Source organism: Armigeres subalbatus, chromosome 2 (genome assembly GCF_024139115.2).
Source record: "Armigeres subalbatus isolate Guangzhou_Male chromosome 2, GZ_Asu_2, whole genome shotgun sequence".
NCBI classification, from domain to species: domain Eukaryota; kingdom Metazoa; phylum Arthropoda; class Insecta; order Diptera; family Culicidae; genus Armigeres; species Armigeres subalbatus.
Window position 1 is genome coordinate 139,051,931 of NC_085140.1, and position 19,021 is coordinate 139,070,951.

At 38.8% G+C, this 19,021-nt stretch overlaps 1 protein-coding gene across 1 annotated transcript in view; it reads right to left on the bottom strand.

Annotated features, from left to right (window-relative positions):
• The window catches only part of LOC134210913 (basement membrane proteoglycan), a 654,698-nt gene extending 637,637 nt beyond the window's left edge, over positions 1–17,061 (bottom strand). Inside the window, exon 1 of the mRNA XM_062687352.1 lies at positions 15,699–17,061. The gene's annotated coding sequence lies outside the window, so the exon portion shown is untranslated. The remainder of the gene's footprint in view (positions 1–15,698) is intronic.
• Between the last annotated feature and the right edge of the window lie 1,960 nt (positions 17,062–19,021).

Here is a 19,021-nt window from a genome sequence, read left to right on the forward strand (position 1 = left end):
GCCTCTTGAAAGGAGGGCTTCAAGCTGTTCGGAAGAAGGCTTTCGAGAAGCGTAGAAGGATGCTTCTAATCCTCTTGCAACGAAGCAAACGAGCTTTAGTGAAAAATCAAATAATTTTGTTCATTCAACGTTTTGTTCGTTTCTTTTGTTCCGAAGTTCTTATTACATTTTGCTGGTTGTGGAAGGCAGAATTCAGTTGGGATTTATTGATCGCATTGCATATTATGTACAATATAAATTTTTGAAATAAAAAATACACAATTATCAAAACTTTATGATTCTGTCTTTTTTTTATCAATGAGTTTTGATTGGAATTGTAATACGTCCGCCATTACGCATTTTTGTCCGAGGTACCCCCTAGGTCCAGCAAAGGTACCCCCAGGGGTACATGTACCCCAGGTTGAGAACCGCTGATTTAGGGGAAGATCTCCCAGCGCCGGACACCTCCCAATACCGGACACTTCTTAAAACGACACTACTTGCAGAAGTCCCTCCTTCATCTTATTAAGTACAAAAGGAAGCTATTGAACAGGCTTCTAACGGCAAGGAATATCAGATCTTCATGTGATAAACTTTGTACAAAACTACACTTACTTCAATTCAATTGTTTCTTCTTGCTGAGAAGCCACAGAAATTAGCAGAAACAAAATTGAAGAGGACATTGAAAAAGGTGGGAATTTGGATTAGGATGTAAAAAATTAAGCTGAAGAGAGTCAAATAAGCTCCACTTCAAATGATCAAATATAGTTTGTATGAATCATCAATGGCCAATAGACTGGCCCAAGAAACAAAATGTTGTCTAATTCAACGGGGCACCCCCCAGGATTGGGTCTTTGGGTGAGAAAATCAATCTCTGAAAATTTGTATAGGAAAATACACCTCCGTCACTCATTCGATCTGGAAATTGGTTCTGATTGCTCGATTGACCTCAGAATTGCAAAAACGGCAGTTGGTATGCTACAGAACAATTCCACAGAACATTGTATGATGATTAAATGAACTTTTATATGGGTTTCGGCTGATGCAATTCGATCAAAAAACACAAAAATACACAAATCAGCTCCTAATAATTCAGCCGAAAATTATATAAAAGTTTATTTAATCATCATGCAATGTTCTGTGAAATTGTTCTGTAGCATACCAACTGCCGTTTTTGCAATTCTGAGATCAATCGTGCAATCAGAACCAATTTCCAGATCGAATGAGTGACGGAGGTGTATTTTCCTATACATTTTGGCTGAAATCCCCATACAAACTTCAAATCAAATGCGCCAGCTTATGCAACAAACGATTGAGCTGAAATTTTCAGAGATTGATTTTCTCACCCAAAGACCCAATCCTGGGGGGTGCCCCGTGGAATTCGACAACATTTTTTTCTCCCCATAGTAATCTGGGCCAGTCTAATGGCCAATAGTCATATTTTGTGTCTTTCTTCTATCTATTCTTCCTTTGAGGCAATATAACTCACGAAGAGGATGACCGATTTGCGAGATTTCCTCACTAATCGATTCGTATTGGGATCAGCTGTGTTTCTATATGCATAAGGTTAGTAAATTTTAAAGGAAAAGTTGGGAAAATTGTCAAAATACAATATTAAGGCGAGTTTGGAGAAAACCAAATTCGATCGCTGGAAAAATGATCTAGAGTGCGGCGTCGTCGCAATCAACGCAGAAAATGACATTTCGAACGTTAAACGAAAATACCCGAGCAACGCAGGGTACGTTCTGCTAGTATGGTATAAAAGGAAATATAATCCGGATAGTTAAAGTTTTTTTTGTTTAATGGCTTATGTGTCCGGCACTGGAGGATCACCCCCTAAATATAATCAACCCGAAGACTTCGTAGAATATTTCTAAATCTGTAATACGATTGTTGGTGCGAACCGATCGGATTTTTGTAAGCAAAGTTATAAAGAAAATAAAACTGCTCATTATTGATGTTATTCTTTCACCTGCTCAATTGAATTTCCCACAATATAGTATTTCCTTAATAATTTTTCTTGCAAGCAGCGAATTGTTTCGCAATAAAGACGATTTATTCACTTGCTAAGTTTCCTATGTTGCCAACGTACTCATATATTTTTAGATATTAATGACCAACGTTGCAAAACGGTTTTCCGAAAAATTTACTGTTTTCATAGTAATTCTCATACAAGCTTCAAACTGCGCGTGCGTGCTTAGTCAAATTACAACCATTGGGATGTTGGATATATGGGGTCGGGAGGTAGCGAGGTTTGTATATGTAAACGTTTTGCCGCGTGTAATGTGTAGTTTTTCCGCAAATCATGTTCGATCGCACACCAATCCATTTATGTTTCGAACAAAATTGGCGTAACTCACTATATATGAAAATGGTTGGATATGACAATTTAAAATTTTCATTTAAAAACCCCAAATTTATTATTCCGCAGTGGTGATGATGCCTTTCTCCGATTGTTATTCGACTTAAAGTGAATTATGCATTTCATAGTTAATTGCCTATTAAATGGTGATTAAATGCTTTTGAAGTGTTTTTTTTTTAAAGGGATGCTGCATAAATAGTAGGATACACCCTAACTTTCACCTACTCAGTGACTGAGTAAAATTGCATTGCTCTCTCTTTCTATCCCACAGAAATTTTACTCAATTTCCTTCGAAAAGTTAGAGTGTTTGTTTAAAATTGATCAATTTTAATATTCACTTCTTGCTTACATGAACATGTCCAGCATCTGTAGCACTTTTTCATAAACACTACTTTTTTGCTCCGACCGCGGTCATTGCTCTGGTTCTATTTTGTACTTTTTGTGCGAATCATCGCACAAAAGTAGAGCGCAAAAACCAACCGCAGCGGCGGTCGTAACGAAACTGTGAAATTTTACTGGGTTGGTGAAGATTTGGAATTTTTAAAAAATTTTCGTTGACAATCAATAATTTCAATAGGCTTAAAAAATTGCTGGAGAGTTGCGGATTCGATTGATAATAAAATCTCGAAAATCCATTGAAAGATAAAGGAGCTATTAGCGTTTGAAATCTATCCTAATTTCGTGACGGTCTCGAATTTGGAAATTTCCGTTTTACACCCTGTATCAGATTCTTCCCCTTAGACGTAGTTTACGTCAAAAGCGTCAGCAGGAAGATCGAGACCGTGAAGAGACGGACCAACTGTACCGCGCTAATAACACACGGAAGTTCTATGAGAAGTTAAACCGTTCACGTAAGGGCCACGTGCCACAGCCTGATATATGTAAGGACATAAACGGGAACCTTCTTACCAACGAGCGTGAGGTGATCCAAAGGTGGCGGCAGCACTACGAAGAGCACCTGAATGGCGATGTGGCAGACGACGATGGCGGTATGGTGATGGACCTTGGGGAACACGCGCAGGACATAATTCTACCGGCTCCGGATCTCCAGGAAATCCAGGAGGAGATTGGCCGGCTGAAGAACAACAAAGCCCCTGGGGTTGACCAACTACCAGGAGATCTATTTAAACACGGTGGTGAGGCACTGGCTAGAGCGCTGCACTGGATCATTACCAAGGTTTGGGAGGAGGAAGTTTTGCCGCAGGAGTGGATGGAAGGTGTCGTGTGTCCCATCTACAAAAAGGGCCATAAGCTGGATTGTAGCAACTACCGCGCAATCACATTGCTGAATGCCGCCTACAAGGTACTCTCCCAAATTTTATGCCGTCGACTAGCACCAATTGCAAGGGAGTTCGTGGGGCAGTACCAGGCGGGTTTTATTGGGGAACGCTCCACCACAGACCAGGTATTCGCCATTCGCCAAGTACTGCAGAAATGCCGCGAATACAACGTGCCCACACATCATCTATTCATCGACTTCAAAGCCGCATATGATACAATCGATCGAGACCAGCTATGGCAGCTAATGCACGAACACGGATTTCCGGATAAACTGACACGGTTGATCAAAGCGACGATGGATCGGGTGATGTGCGAGTTTCAGGGGCATTCTCGAGTCCCTTCGAAACCCGCAGAGGGTTACGGCAAGGTGATGGTCTTTCGTGTCTGCTATTCAACATCGCTTTAGAAGGGGTAATACGAAGAGCAGGGATTAACACGAGTGGTACAATTTTCAATAAGTCTGTCCAGCTATTTGGCGTCGCCGACGACATAGATATTATGGCACGTAACTTTGAGAAGATGGAGGAAGCCTACATCAGACTGAAGAGGGAAGCCAAGCGGATCGGACTAGTCATTAACACGTCGAAGACAAAGTACATGATAGGAAGAGGTTCAAGAGAAGACAATGTGAGCCACCAACCGCGAGTTTGCATCGGTGGTGACGAAATCGAGGTGGTAGAAGAATTTGTGTACTTCATATAGCCCATGGGCTCCCAAACTGTGGGTTGCGACCCCCAGGGAGATCGTGGACTGATCAATCGACCCACCAAGACAAATCTATGTCACTGTTGTTACTATTTTGCCCACAAATCAATACCAGCTTTCAGATTAGGGTCATTACTTAATGATTGGATAACTAGAGAATAACAAATTTTACGAAGTCAATTGCCTTTTTTTGTTATACGATATTTGGGCAATTAGAATGAAGTTAAATACAATCCAAATCTTGTTCAAATGTAATCCACATCTAATTTTAATTCAATCAAAATTCAATCTAAATCAAATCCATATCCAAATCCAATCCCAATAAAATCCAAATCCAGCTCATATCCAAATCCAATCCTAATAAACCCAAATCCAATTCAACTACAAATCTAATTCAAATTTAATTCAACTAAAACCTTTACAAATGCAATCCAAATTCAATCTCAGGGTGTCCAGTCGGGAAAACCGGAAGAAAACCTGGAATTACGAACAGCCGGGAAAAAACCGGGAAAAATGCGGGAATTGTTGAAAGTCATCGGGAAAAAATCAACTTTTCATCTGTCAGCTTAATAATTTTCTATCAACTCACTGTCAAAAACCACAATTTCCCTCATTTCCCTTTCTCTTTCAAATGCAAAGGAAGGATAGGATTTGTTTTCATCGGGAAACGTTTCCCATCTTTTCTATGCGCTGATTAACCGTCAGCAACCCTTATGTACTTGCACCACCTGTGACTGAATATCCAGCAATCAGCCATACCGCTGTCAATTTTGTATGAAACAAAACATATTTTGACACCATTCTTGTTCTTGCATCATTCATATTTGGCTACTTTGCTGCTTGCACGTGTGTTTCAAATTTCAAACGTTGTTTCGTGTTTTACAATCTTTCAATTGAGCGCAAGGAAGGCGATTTAGATATCAGTGAATCAGGTAAGCTATTTACTCATTCAAAATTTAATTCCACTAGTTCTAACTATTGATCCGAACCTAAAAGTCATGCCGACAAACTACGCACCGCGGTACGAAGAGGAATTCCCCTGGAGTGCACCGAATCCGAAAGATTGTGGATCTGCTCGCTGTAAATGGTGCAATAAGACTTTCAAAATAGCCTTCGTTAGTCACGAGAAGGGAAAACAACATTAGAGTCAAGTTTAATTGCGGGACGCAAACAGTAAGAACATTATTTTGAGCTTTTTAGGATGGATATCAGACCTACTTGGTAAATATTTGTCATAATGACAAATAGTGTACTGATAGCTTAACCGAATTGTTGAAATAATGAGGAAAATCAGGTGCGCAAAAAACATTGTGGAACATTGATGACTTCTTGTACGCACTGCATAATTAGTTCAAAGATGTACTTCTGCGACGTGCGGATTATTCAACTGTAACCGGATCTTCTCTGTTTCCGCTGAAATTCTGTGGTGTACGCTGGGTGAAAAATCAACGAGTCGCCGAGAGAGCCTGCAAAATGTTGCCTTTCTTGAAGGTTTACGTAAATGCTGTAAAGAAGCAACACGACAGAAAATTGAAGGAATCGCATCTTGATTATAAACGAAGTTTCGTTACGGTTCATACATCGGAAGTATTTTCTACGATTGCTAAAGAAATAAATGATCCTAGCTAGCTAGAGGCCAGATTGTCCTTTTTGATGTCTATGGCGGCAACTGTTGAGCCATTTCTTAAGATGTTTCAATCCGATGCACCGATGGTTCCGTTTCTTTTCGGCGCTCTGGTAAATCTCATAAAACCAATTATGGAAAGAGTGGTCAAGCCAAAATATCTGAAAGTTGATATCAAAGCTTTGGTATCCGTTGAGTTGAGCGACGAGAATCTACTCACTAGCAATTAAGTGGACGTCGGATTCGCCACTAAAGTATCGTTAAAGAGTGTTTCGCCTGTGAAAAAATCGCATATTTTGTTCTTCAGAAATGAATGCAAATCATTTTATATTGCATTTCTACAAAAAAAAATCGACAAATCTCCTCTCACTTACTCGCTTACACGATACGTGTCTTGCCTGAGCTCACAAGTAATCACTGACTCACCAGAAACAGCTAAGAAACGTTTGTCCTTCTTACTTGATCATCTAGTGGAAAAGATCATCTATCTGGTACACAAGCAGATATATTGGTCGAATATCGTAACTTCATCGATGAACCGGAGGTAAAATCAGCCTGTTCTAACTACAGAAGAGAAGTGACACGCCTAGACACATTTTGGGAAAGCATTATACAGCAGTCATCGAGTAAGTTGCCTAACTTACTGGTCCTCGTCCGCGACATCTGCATTATGTCGCATGGTAATGCAACTTTGGAGCGCGGTTTCTCAGTGAACAAAGACTGCCTCATTGTAAATCAAGAAGAGGAAAGCTTGGTGACTTAGCGTATTGTATACGACGTCCTGGCGAAAGTTGGAAGCGTAAAGGATTTTGTCATCACGAAGAAATTAGTTCAATACGCAAAGATTGCGGACCAAATATATCAGGAAGCTTTGGATAACGAAAAGAAGGAAAAGGACGATTCAGCAAAGGAAAAGCACCGTAAACGGGAGGCAACTCGGATGATGAAAAATCTTGAATTGAAAAGGTCAAGCTGGTGGCTGAAACGCAAAATGAGTTGGCAGATAAACAGATGAAAGATCTTACTAAGTAAGCTGAGCTAATGACAAGTTTTTGTTATATTTTTAAATTTTGGTTTAATTGTCTGTTTAAAGGAAAGTTATTGGTGTCACAATTATTTCCGTCTCCTTGATATTTGTTGAGCATATCTCTTGTTACCCAAAATCTGATGTACCTGGATTTGGGAACCGGGAAAAAACGGAGAATCAAAAATTAGAATTGAATGGACACCCTGCAATCTAAATTCAAGCCAAATCCCATCCATATCCAATTCACATCCAATTCTAATAGATAAAAAATTGACGAGATTTTGACGAATACATGAAGCAATTTATCATTTGTCCAATTAAACGGGAGCTCATTTTTATCTATTTTCTAGAAATCTATGCATTTGGTACCATATGGGTAGCAAGCATTATGCGATTCTGCTAGGTGGGTCGCATACCCAAACAGTTTAGGAACATCTGAATAGCCTTTACGTATACACTGGATTCTGTTTTTACACGATTTTTTTACACAATTTTATTTTTCACGATTTTTTTTCAAATTCCACGATTAAAATTTGCACGATTTTTATTTGCACGATGTTCACAAAGTTACGCGATTTTCAAAAAATATATATATTTTTTTTGTGCCTTATCGGATTGTTAAAAAAGGAGGTACAAAGTATAGAATACGTTCATAGCATATGTCAGGCCTTAGGGTCTCCACGGATAAAAGATGTCTATTGACCAGTTTTATATATGCAACATGCCATTTGAGGTACTCAGAATACAATGCGATCATGACAAGTATGGGCATCCATGAATTCTATGAAGTCAGGCCTTAAGGTCTACACGCGTAATCGGAGATCTATAGGCTAGTTTTAAATATGGAACACGCCCTTTACGGTACATAGAAAAAATTGCGTTCATTACATATGGGTATGGTCATCCGAGAATTCCCTGAAGTTAGGCCTTAAGGTCTACACGCGTAACCAGAGATCTATTGACCATTTTTAAACATGGAACATGCCCTTTGTGGCACACAGAATAGAATGCGATCATGACGTGTGGGAGTGTCAGGCCTTAAGGATTACACGCCTAATCAGTGATCTATTGGCCAGTTTCAAACATGGAACATGCAGTTTGTGTTACACATACTAGAATGCGTTCATGATACGGGGTATGGTCTTCCAAGAATTCCCTGAAGTCAGGCCTTGAGGTCTACTCGCGTAACCGCATAATCGTATTCATGACATATGGACATGGAACATGCCCTTTGTGGTACACAGAATAGAATGCGATCATGACATGTGGGTAAGAATTCTATGAAGTCAGGCTTTAAGGTCTACACGCCTATCAGTATACTATTGGTCAGTTAAAAAAGTGGAACATGTCCTTTGTGGTACACAGAATAGAATGCGATCATGACATGTGGGAGTGGTCAGCCAAGAATTCTCTGAAGTCATGCCTTAAGGTCTATACGCTTAATCAGAGATCTATTGGCCAGTTTTTAATGTGAAACATGCCTTTGTGGTCCGAATGATCTATAGATACGCAGGTAGAGCTCAAGACTTTACTTCAGGGATTTCTCGGACGACTAAAAACATCTGTTGTGAACGCATTCTATTCTATAATTTACAAAGGGCATGTAGCATATTAAAAACGGTCCGAATGAACTTCGGAAGACCCTAAGTCCTTACTTCAAGGATTTCTCGGATGATTAGGAACATCTGTTTTACTCAATGTTCTACAAAGGGCATGTACCATATTCAAAACGGTCCACAAACGCGTGTAGACCATAAGGCCTTACTTCAGGGATTTCTTGGATGACTTAGAACATCTGTTGTGAGCACATTCTATTCTATGTTTCACAAAGAGCATGTTCTTCTTCTTCTTCTTCTTCTTATTGGCATTACATCCCCACACTGGGACAGAGCCGCCTCGCAGCTTAGTGTTCATTAAGCACTTCCAAAGTTATTAACTGCGAGGTTTCTAAGCCAGGTTACCATTTTTGCATTTGTATATCATGAGGCTAACACGATGATACTTTTATGCCCAGGGAAGTCGAGACAATTTCCAATCCGAAAATTGCCTAGACCGGCACCGGGAATCGAACCCAGCCACCCTCAGCATGGTCTTGCTTTGTAGCCGCGCGTCTTACCGCACGGCTAAGGAGGGCCCAAAGAGCATGTATCATATTCAAATCAGTGCGCAGTCATAGTGGTTTCTTGGAAATTCTTGAATAACTGGAGTAGTAGAACATATGTAGCATCATAATTGGCAGAAGACACAAATGCATATTTTTTTCGTAACTTCCAAAAAAATGCATTTTATTTTTAGACGATTTCTCGAAAATGCGCGATTTTTTTACACGATTTCTCGAAAATACAATTTTTTTACACGATTTTCTTTTTGCACGCACGCATCAATCGTGTAAAAAGAGAATTCAGTGTACTTAGTATACGAGAAAGGCAAAACTATCTGACTTCACCGCACCCTCCCGAATACATTTATGAACCTCTTTTGTCACTTTTGTCAATGCAGCCACTTTGAGAAAACTGTTCAGGGTTTATTCAACTATGACGCCCACTACTTTTTAAAATTTTTAGAAACCCACCTTCCCCCCTCTGTCACGCTTTTTGTATTCCTAGTATATGTATTGTCACAAAATCTTAAACACCCCCCTAAAATCTGTGACATCATTATTGAACGACCCCTCCGGAGATATGAAAATACCAATTTTTTGAACATTTTTTGCTGTTTAAAAACCGTGTTAACCTCTGCGTTAACCTGTCATAAGACGAGTTTGAACAGTCCCATTGAATTCCACCACTTAATTGTATCCTGACAGATACGTATTTCGACCTCAACAGTAAGGCCGTCTTCAGTGTCTTGTACTTGACTCGACGAGTACAAGACACTGAAGACGGCCTTACTGTTGAGGTCGAAATACGTATCTGTCAGGATACAATTAAGTGGTGGAATTCAATGGGACTGTTCAAACTCGTCTTATGACAGGTGAAAACATTCCACTAAAAAGCTCAAAATAATTTTCTTATCTCTGCGTTAACTTGAAGTTAACTTCAAAACGCGAGTACTTTAAAATTTGGATTCCGTGTGGAGTGTCCTTAAGTTTTTTCGATGTTTTCACCTATTTAATTTAATGTTTTCACCTATTTTCACCTATTGTAATTTGATACAAAATTTATAAAACTTGCTGCGTTCACAATGATCTCCTTTTCAAAATAAGTTTTTAGTGACTTTTCTAACGCATTTAAACTATCTTGGAGTTGGAGCATGAACGTGAAAGTGTGCGACCGTATCGCGCACTATTTTATGTACGCACATAAAGGCTCACATCCACGGATATCGCATCCATGATAGACGAAAAAATGCATTTGGACAAAGCTTCTTAGATCTATAATAAGATTTACTAAACAGTAGGGCTGGTTAGGAAATGTGTTTTTGTTTATCACCAAAAGGCTTCCTATATTTATGGCTATTTTATTCCCTACTTATGTATCCTTCTTTTATCTAGTGGAAACCGCATGTTGTTATCTAGGGTCGTTCACCCATGGGGAGTTATTTATTTCAGAAAAATATTGTAACAAAATTTGATATAAATTTGGCTGGGTTTGTTGTTGAAATAACAAAAATCGCACTAGCCGTAACGTAATTATAACAGAGGCCGATATATTCCAGCTATTTGAGGGAGGACAGATCAAAATGCTTCCCTTAAGCTTTTTCGATGGGCCTTTTATGAATAACGTGATCAGATTTGCTCTTCTTAGGCCCTCCTTAGCCGTGCGGTAAGACGCGCGGCTACAAAGCAAGACCATGCTGAGGGTGGCTGGGTTCGATTCCCGGTGCCGGTCTAGGCAATTTTCGGATTGGAAATTGTCTCGACTTCCCTGGGCATAAAAGTATCATCGTGTTAGCCTCATGATATTACGAATGCAAAAATGGTAACCTGGCTAAGAAACCTCGCAGTTAATAACTGTGGAAGTGCTTAATGAACACTAAGCTGCGAGGCGGCTCTATCCCAGTGTGGGGATGTAATGCCAATAAGAAGAAGAAGAAGATCAGATTTGCTCACCCAATATGTCGACGGAAACTACATTTGTCATGTATAAAACCCAAACTATTCTGGTGATCCAAACGAATAGAGGATCGGATCGAAAAATATAAGAAATTTTCGGCCGAAAAGATAAAATGAACTAGAAAATCATTGGTGTAAATAAGGTGGGGGCTAGGGAGAGCTTAGCCCTTCCTAGAAAAAAAATAGCCACCTCTAGGATTTAAAAAGTTAGTAAGCAATGATATAAACTTTCAACATATAGAATAATGAATTACTGAAAAGTATAAGTTTGCTTTCTTAGTTTCTCTACACACTTAAATAATTTCACAGATTTCAGTGAATTTTGCTTCATTTCACCGAAATCTCAACAGCAGAATTGTTCGGTAAATATTTCACCGAATTACTGGCATAGGCGTAACTAGAGTCTCGGTCTAGGGGGGGCCATGGCACCAGCTGGTGGGATGTAATTTTCAAAGGCGATTTAAAGCACTGTTCGCATGGATTGCAATAAAAATTGTTTGACTAAGTTTATCGCTCATTCGTCCTAGAACTAACATAAAAAAAACGCGAATAATACAATTGATTTCCAATGATGCTGTGATTGCTTCAAAACGCTGTGTCTGTGTCAACTTGTCTTCTCCATGTTACTAAATGTGGATAAGTGTGTAATCTAAGATTCAAGAATCTTCTTCGAATTATCTATAAATGAAATTCGATATGAGTATATTTCTGAAAGTTTTCAAGCATTTCCATGATTACTTAATGTATAAAGATCTCGATTTTTTGAAACTTGAAATTTTTGAAACTCTTTAGATGTGGAATAAATTCCACGAAATTTTGTCATAATCAATATAAGTATTCATGCAATTTCAAAATGTATGCTATGTGGTGAAATAGTTAAGGACCGATGAACACAAATTTGGAATCCTAAAGTGTTTTTTTATGAGTCATAAATTCCATGAGTCATAAAATTATGAGTCATAAATCAAATTCCAGAATAACATTTATTATGGTTTTCTGAATAGGTGAAAGATTTCTCTGCAAAAATCAAAGAGACTTGAGAAGCAACCAAATCGATCTGAATTGTGCTGCAAAAGAAATGTTTTCTGATACGAACTGGTTTCTAAATCTAATTTTTTTTATCCTAAAAATCAAATTCTAACTAAAGCAGACACAAAAGAGTTTTCCGATGATCCTTATGAAATCGCCAAAAAATTAAATGGAACAAGATCTTTTGAGGATTATAAAAATATATCTTTAATGCAATCTCTGTTGTGAGTGCGAAGGTTGCCTAAGTTTTGTCCTAATACTTTCAATGGAAAGCGTTGTTGATTTTTCTGTCATTGTAACAAAGATTCTTAAGTTTTATAATTTTATATCTTTCTGTGCCAGAATTATCTAGCGAGAGCAAAAAGCTCCATAGGAATTTGATCAACTGTTTTGCGGCATACCTTGCGATTAACTCGAAGATTTTTGAAAGAATGGTCGTTCGAAATTTCATTGACCGGATTTGTGTACATGTGCTCATTTTGATGTAGTTGCTTCAGTCTTTTTTGAAGCGGATGGTAGTTTAATAGAACAGAAATATTTATATCTTAATACAATTATGTTTTTATGTTTCTGCGACCAGGATACTAGTCAAACAAATGCAGAACAAATTTATTATTTTAAGCTAGCAACTGAATTAGAAGCGGCATTGATTTTAGCTTAAAAATCGAGAAAATGTTCCCGGGAAAATGTTCCAACTTAAATATTTCGATGCTTTGCTGAACAAATGGTCATAGATGTGATAACGCAACAAAAAATATGTTTATAGAATTCATAATCAAAATTAAGAAATATGTAGGAAATATGTAAATGAAATAAAAACTGACTAAGTTGGAATTACTTTTCAAAATTTTCTGGGGGGGCCACAAGTAGGTCTGGAGGGGGCCAGGCCCCCCCCCGGCCCCCCCTTATTTACGCCAATGATTACTGGTATTTTTTTATTTGTTCAACTGTCAAAACCACCGAAAATCTTTAAAATAATTTACCGAATAGTTCTGCTTTTGAGATTTTGTTGAAATTTCTCAGTAATCTGCGATTTATTTTAAGTGTGTATCATAATGTGTATACAAATGAGCTTGTTTCTCATTTCTAAGAAAGATTCTCATCAGAGTCCGAGAGGGATTCTCATCGTTGATTTGCTTTTTGCAAGAATCGTTCGAAGATTTGTTTCGGAATCATTCGGAGACTTGCTTCGGAATTCCTTGGCGATTTGTATCAGAATCCTCCGACGATTTGCTTCGGAATCCCTTGAAGATTTTATTCGGAGTCTCTCGATGTTTTACCTCGGAATCCCTTAATGATTTGCTTCGAAATCCCTCGACAAATTACTTCGTATTCATTAGAAGATTCGCTTCGGAGTTCCTCGAAGATTTAGCTCGGAGACCCTTGACGATTTACTTTGGAATCCCTCGACGAATTACTTCTGATTCATTCGAAGATTCGCTTCAGAATTCCTCGAAGATTTAGTTTGACGATTTGCTTCGAAATCCTTCGATGATTTGCTTTGGAATCCCTGGAGGATTCCCATCGGAATCGATGGATGATTCTTTTCGGAATCCCTGGAGGATTAATTCGGTGTCCCTTGACGATTTGCTTCAGGATCCTTCGACAGATTACTTCGGAATCCTTCGACGATTTGCCTTTACATACCTGGAACATTGCCTACAAAATCTATGGAAAATTCCTGTCGGAATCCCTGAAATATTCCCGTTGGAATTCCTGAAACATTCCCGTCGGAATCCTTTGAGGATTCCCGTCAACATCCCGGGGGAATTTGGATTCCCTGTAACATCCCTGGCGTATTCCCTGCAGAATCCGTGGAGGGTTCCCTTCGGTATGCTTGGAGGATTCCCGTCGAAATCTTTGGAGATTCCCGTCGGAATATCTTAATCAAATCGGAATCGGAAAAATGTTGCATTATTATTATTATTATTTTTTCGTTAAAGACAGATAGAATATTTTTAAAATACTAGCAGACCCGATGAACTTCGTTTCGCCTAAAATTGATTGGTTCTCAAGTTATGCAGGGGAGGGGTCTCAAACCATCTTAAGAATCCCCCCCCCAAACCTCTGCATACATATTTTCACACCGATTGGATCAGTAGTATCGGAGTCCATGAGGGTCAGACAGACAAAAATTCATTTTCATGTATATAGATTTGCAAAAACATACAGGGTCCGCTAATTGATCAAAACAAAAAACAAATATTTCAATATCATTCAATTTCACGAAAAAATATATCCCTTTTGAAAAGTTCACTGGTCAAGTTTCGATGAACGATCGATTAACGTATCGTACGAAGCCCGCAGATGTTCTTGTGTTATTTTACCAGACGACATCAGATGTCGCTTCAGGACTTGCACATAAACATGATGTTTCAGAGCAGACGCGACCTCCAACATTCTTCAGACAGTAAAATTCATAGGTTTTAGGCTCGATGGAGTCGCTGGCTGCTCTTAGCTTGAAATAAACCCTGAAAACCCTTTAGTTAGGTTTTCTTCACTTTTTCAACTGACATCTAATCCTGTCGTAAGACCCAACCCCTGGTATCAAAATAACGACGTGCCCACGGTTCGACCACGTTGTGTAGAACTAGTTCCCAATGCCTACGTATTTTGTATTATATTATTTTTATTCACTTATTTAGCAGTTCATCTGTGGGCTACAACAGAAAGCACGCGATTAAAGAAAATGGATGAGTGTGATTTATCCGCCACTGCCTTAAGTAGTTGGACCGTATTTATCACATTACCCCTAAGATAACTTAGTGAGGTGGTGAAAGGTTCGAGATTTTTTCAAAGAAGCTCAAAAGAGAGAAAATAAATAAAGGGGCTATAGCCCCCTAGGCATCGGGGCTAGTTACGCCAATGTAAAAAATGTTGTTTGATGCAACTTTACAATAACAAATGGAGTTTTTCATTTTAATTTAACACGATTTACAGTATACGAAGATATCAACCACATTTTTTCCATATAAAAAACGTTTTTGTGCCACCCCTAAACCATCAGGTAAAATTCTTAAAATTTTGACAAGAAGCCTGCGGCAGGATTTCTAGTTTATCAAAAAGATGCTAATATGGGTATCGGAGCTGATATTTTCAAGAATTTTTGAGGCTGTAATAGGTCATATGTTTCTGACCAAGAGCGTACCCTCTTTTTGTTGACATTACATCCTTCACTGATACATTTCCGCCTTACAGCTTAGTGTTTATCAAGTACTTCCACAGTTCCCTGGAAATATACGTCTGAAAATGTCCTAGACCCGATCATTGAACCAAACCACCTTCAGGAAGTCTATGCTCGTCTAAGGAAGCCCATAACCGTGGACTCTGATATATTACTAAAATAATAAATGAAAAGTTTGCAACGCGAAACCCTTTTTTTAATTCCATGCCTCAATTTTTATTTTCACGCGGTTGAATATCTTATAATGTTGCAATCCTTTTTAATGAACTGTCGATTTACACAAAACATGAACGTTATGCGTGTTCCTAGTCTCTTATTGTAAACTTTACAAAATTTCTTGGGAAATGTGCAATAATCAGCCACTTCGAACCCACAGGATTATGTTTACACATACTTTCATGCGAACGAACTACTGTACAGTAACTTCATTTCATCACGCAATCAAGAACTTACCTTATGATCAGGTTATCCTTTACTGGAAATTTTCTTCACTGTTGTGATCCGCTTGAGGAGAAAGACTACAATTACAATCCTTCATTTTCATAGCGCACTGCACACAGCAACGTAAACGTTTTAAAACTCGCACGCAATGTCCCCCACCACAAAACGTTTTTCCGGTAAATTCCACTACAGGCTCAGGCGAAGAGTCGCTTACTGCACTGAGGACGTAAATTAAAATTTTCCAAGCAACATTTTAATTACTTCCAGTATTCGTCACGAAAGCAGCACTGAACTTTTTTGTTTTCCACTTTTTTGTGCGCTGATGGAAATTATAATTATAATTGCAATCGTAACTGTCACGGTAGCAGCATTTTACGAGCTCAAAAGTAGGCACCGTCCGTTGTTCCCAACAGACCCCAAAAACACGAATCTACGTATTCAGTCAGCACGCAATCACCATGCGAGAGCTTATACTTGTCGCTCAACCACTGCACTGGTAATTTGGAGAGGGTAAATCTTGTGTTTATATCCAGTATTTTTTATGAGAATGGCTTATTTTCCTGCGGCAATAACATTACTCAACAACGAATCATCTACGGTGCTGCAGTCATGAGGAAAACTGAGGTGTATTTTACTTTCCAGCCACCTTCTTCAAGACGAATTCCTCCACTTACACTTGTTCACATTGTGATTGTCGGGACTCACAACAACAGAGATACATATAACATGAGATCGCATTCTGGCAATTTTACTTCACAAGCTTTCACTTCCGCTTTTGAATATGAGAGATCCCCAAACAACCTCGACAAAACAGTACCAAGACGCTCGGTATGACCGCTGATAAAATACAACTTATGATCACTGTTATCTGGTAACAATGTATACCACACTTCTGAAGAAACCGTAGCTATTTCATTACTTGATGCTAGTCATGAAATTGAACCGAGTCAAATAAACGAAGGAAAATCCAGCTTTAGTTTCTTCCTTTTTTCACTATGCCTTCCCGAAAGCAATTTACTATCAAATTAAACTATAACCAAACCAGACGAATGTAATTAGTCACCGTCATTTTTTTCTCCACTTCCTATTGGAAGTGAAACTAATTCCAAAACACCACCTTCCCCACGGCCGAAATCCAGTTACTATCACCTGAACGATGATATCCTTCCAGAATGAAACTTCCGTCCGACACACCAACACCAACCCCTCGCTCACAACTACTGTACTTCCAAAAGCTTATCCAAGAATCGGCAACTGACGTTGTACGAGTGGGTGGGAGGAAAATCACCCCCTTCCGTGCTGGGCGCACCACTTCTGGAACACTTTCCAGCCCGTGCCACCACTTACTGTGGCTAAATGAATTAATCCTCTTCAGCAGACAGCCGAGCCAATCCAGGAACGCACCATTAGCGAAGCGACCGATTTTCACGAATGCCAAACTCCAACTGTGTGTCGAAGGAGCATCGCGTTTGCAGGATTTATATTCCGTGGCATATCCTTGGCGGAGAGAATGAGCGAAAGTTGTGAGAGGGCGGATTTTTATCCGACATATGAGATGAGAGTGGCGCTTTTCCGATACCAATACAATAATGGATATAGTGATCTCAGGTGTGGAGAACTGCTGGTCGATCAGTGCTGCTGGACAGATTTTTTTCAGAACAGATGTAAAAGACAGAATTACCGTCTTCGACCAGAGGTTGCAAAGACTGAATACTTAACACCTAGTATAAGACAACGGACACAACACCCCGAAGACCAGTGGAGAATATTTCGCTCTACGAACATTTTTCTCCTTACTAGGGCGGGAATCGAATTCACACTTCACGGCACGCAAATATGCTTAGACAATCGACGCCGCTAACCGTACGGCCACGAAGCCCATTACTTATTATACATATAAGGGAATAAGTTCGGTTGTAGACACCCATTTGTCTATAACTTTGTTCCTAGTTGATATTATGCCAACATTTGTATACCAATGGTTAGCAAAACGAATGACTTTACTATTAACAAAAAAATTAGCTAGATTTAGTCGATTTAAAAATTTGTATTGACTATTTCGTAAATTTAATAGTTTTGGACACTTCAATTTTGTGGTTCGGTTGAAGGCACTCTTTAAAGCTCGACTTTAAATAGAGAATAACGAGTAAAAACCACGCAGATTTAAAGAAAAGGAATGATTTATTGAATCTAATAACCATGAGGCACAATAATATCCCAGATTAATCCACCTAGCAGCGATGCTACCTTTCCCATGCATTTAGGAAGATTTTGAAAACAATTACATACAAAAGGACTAAATTAGCACTTTAGGTAGCTGGGTTTTATTTTTTTCATTGATTTAATTTTAATACACTCATTTATATACATCGAAGCCAACACAAATTTTAAATTATTGCGATTTTTCCCGAAAGCGAACAAAACAATGATCTTTCAATAACTTCAGAAGGCAATGTCCGATCAGTTCATTTTCAAAAACAAACAATGGGACCAAATTCCCCTTTTTTGGAGTCTTTTCTAAAAAGACTTCAAGCTCGATACTGGTTTGTCTCTGAAATTAACTTATTGTGTGTAAATCGGTCTATGCTTAGTTACAAAAAGTGTGTATACAATTGCTACACATTGATCAAGTGTTCGCTTTCACGAAGAACCATCGTCGGCTCGATGTTACTAGACTAGACTACGCATTTGTGATTATTTGAAAATTCAGTACCTGTTCTTCTAATGAAATCTGTTGCTCTAAGCTAATTGATATTTAACCAAAATTTGATGGGTTCTTCATATGAAAATATCAACATTAATTTTGATAACATGTACTAAAAAGCGGAGCAAATTCGACTACAAATGCATCGCCTAATGAAAAAGCGGTATGCGCTTAATTCAACATCAGCAAAAAAAAATCCAGAATAGAAACAAAACTGTCAAAATAATCAATTCCCAGTAATAAATAAACTAATATATTACCTCCTTAGTGTTTCATTCTAATTAAGAGTCTAAAACTGTGCGGTCGTTTAGGGTTGTTAATGTTTCCCATCTCCTTTATAACTGAGAGATTGTTTTATCCTTCACATTCACGATCCAACAACAGAAAATTGAGGAGATAACTCGCTTTCCCAAGTCATGCGCACCCGCTCGTTCCACCCCCAGCATCATGGCCGTGAGAGAGCGTGCATTGGAAACGAGCCCACTCTCAGTTGTGGTTTGTTTTCCACTCATGCAATTCCGAAGTCGTGCGTCTTGTAAATAACTATAGCCAACGAAGTCTCCGTTGTTGCTCCTTTAACCACCCCCAAGTATCCTTTTCCCAGTCTGGATACCTCGCACCACACGGGAAG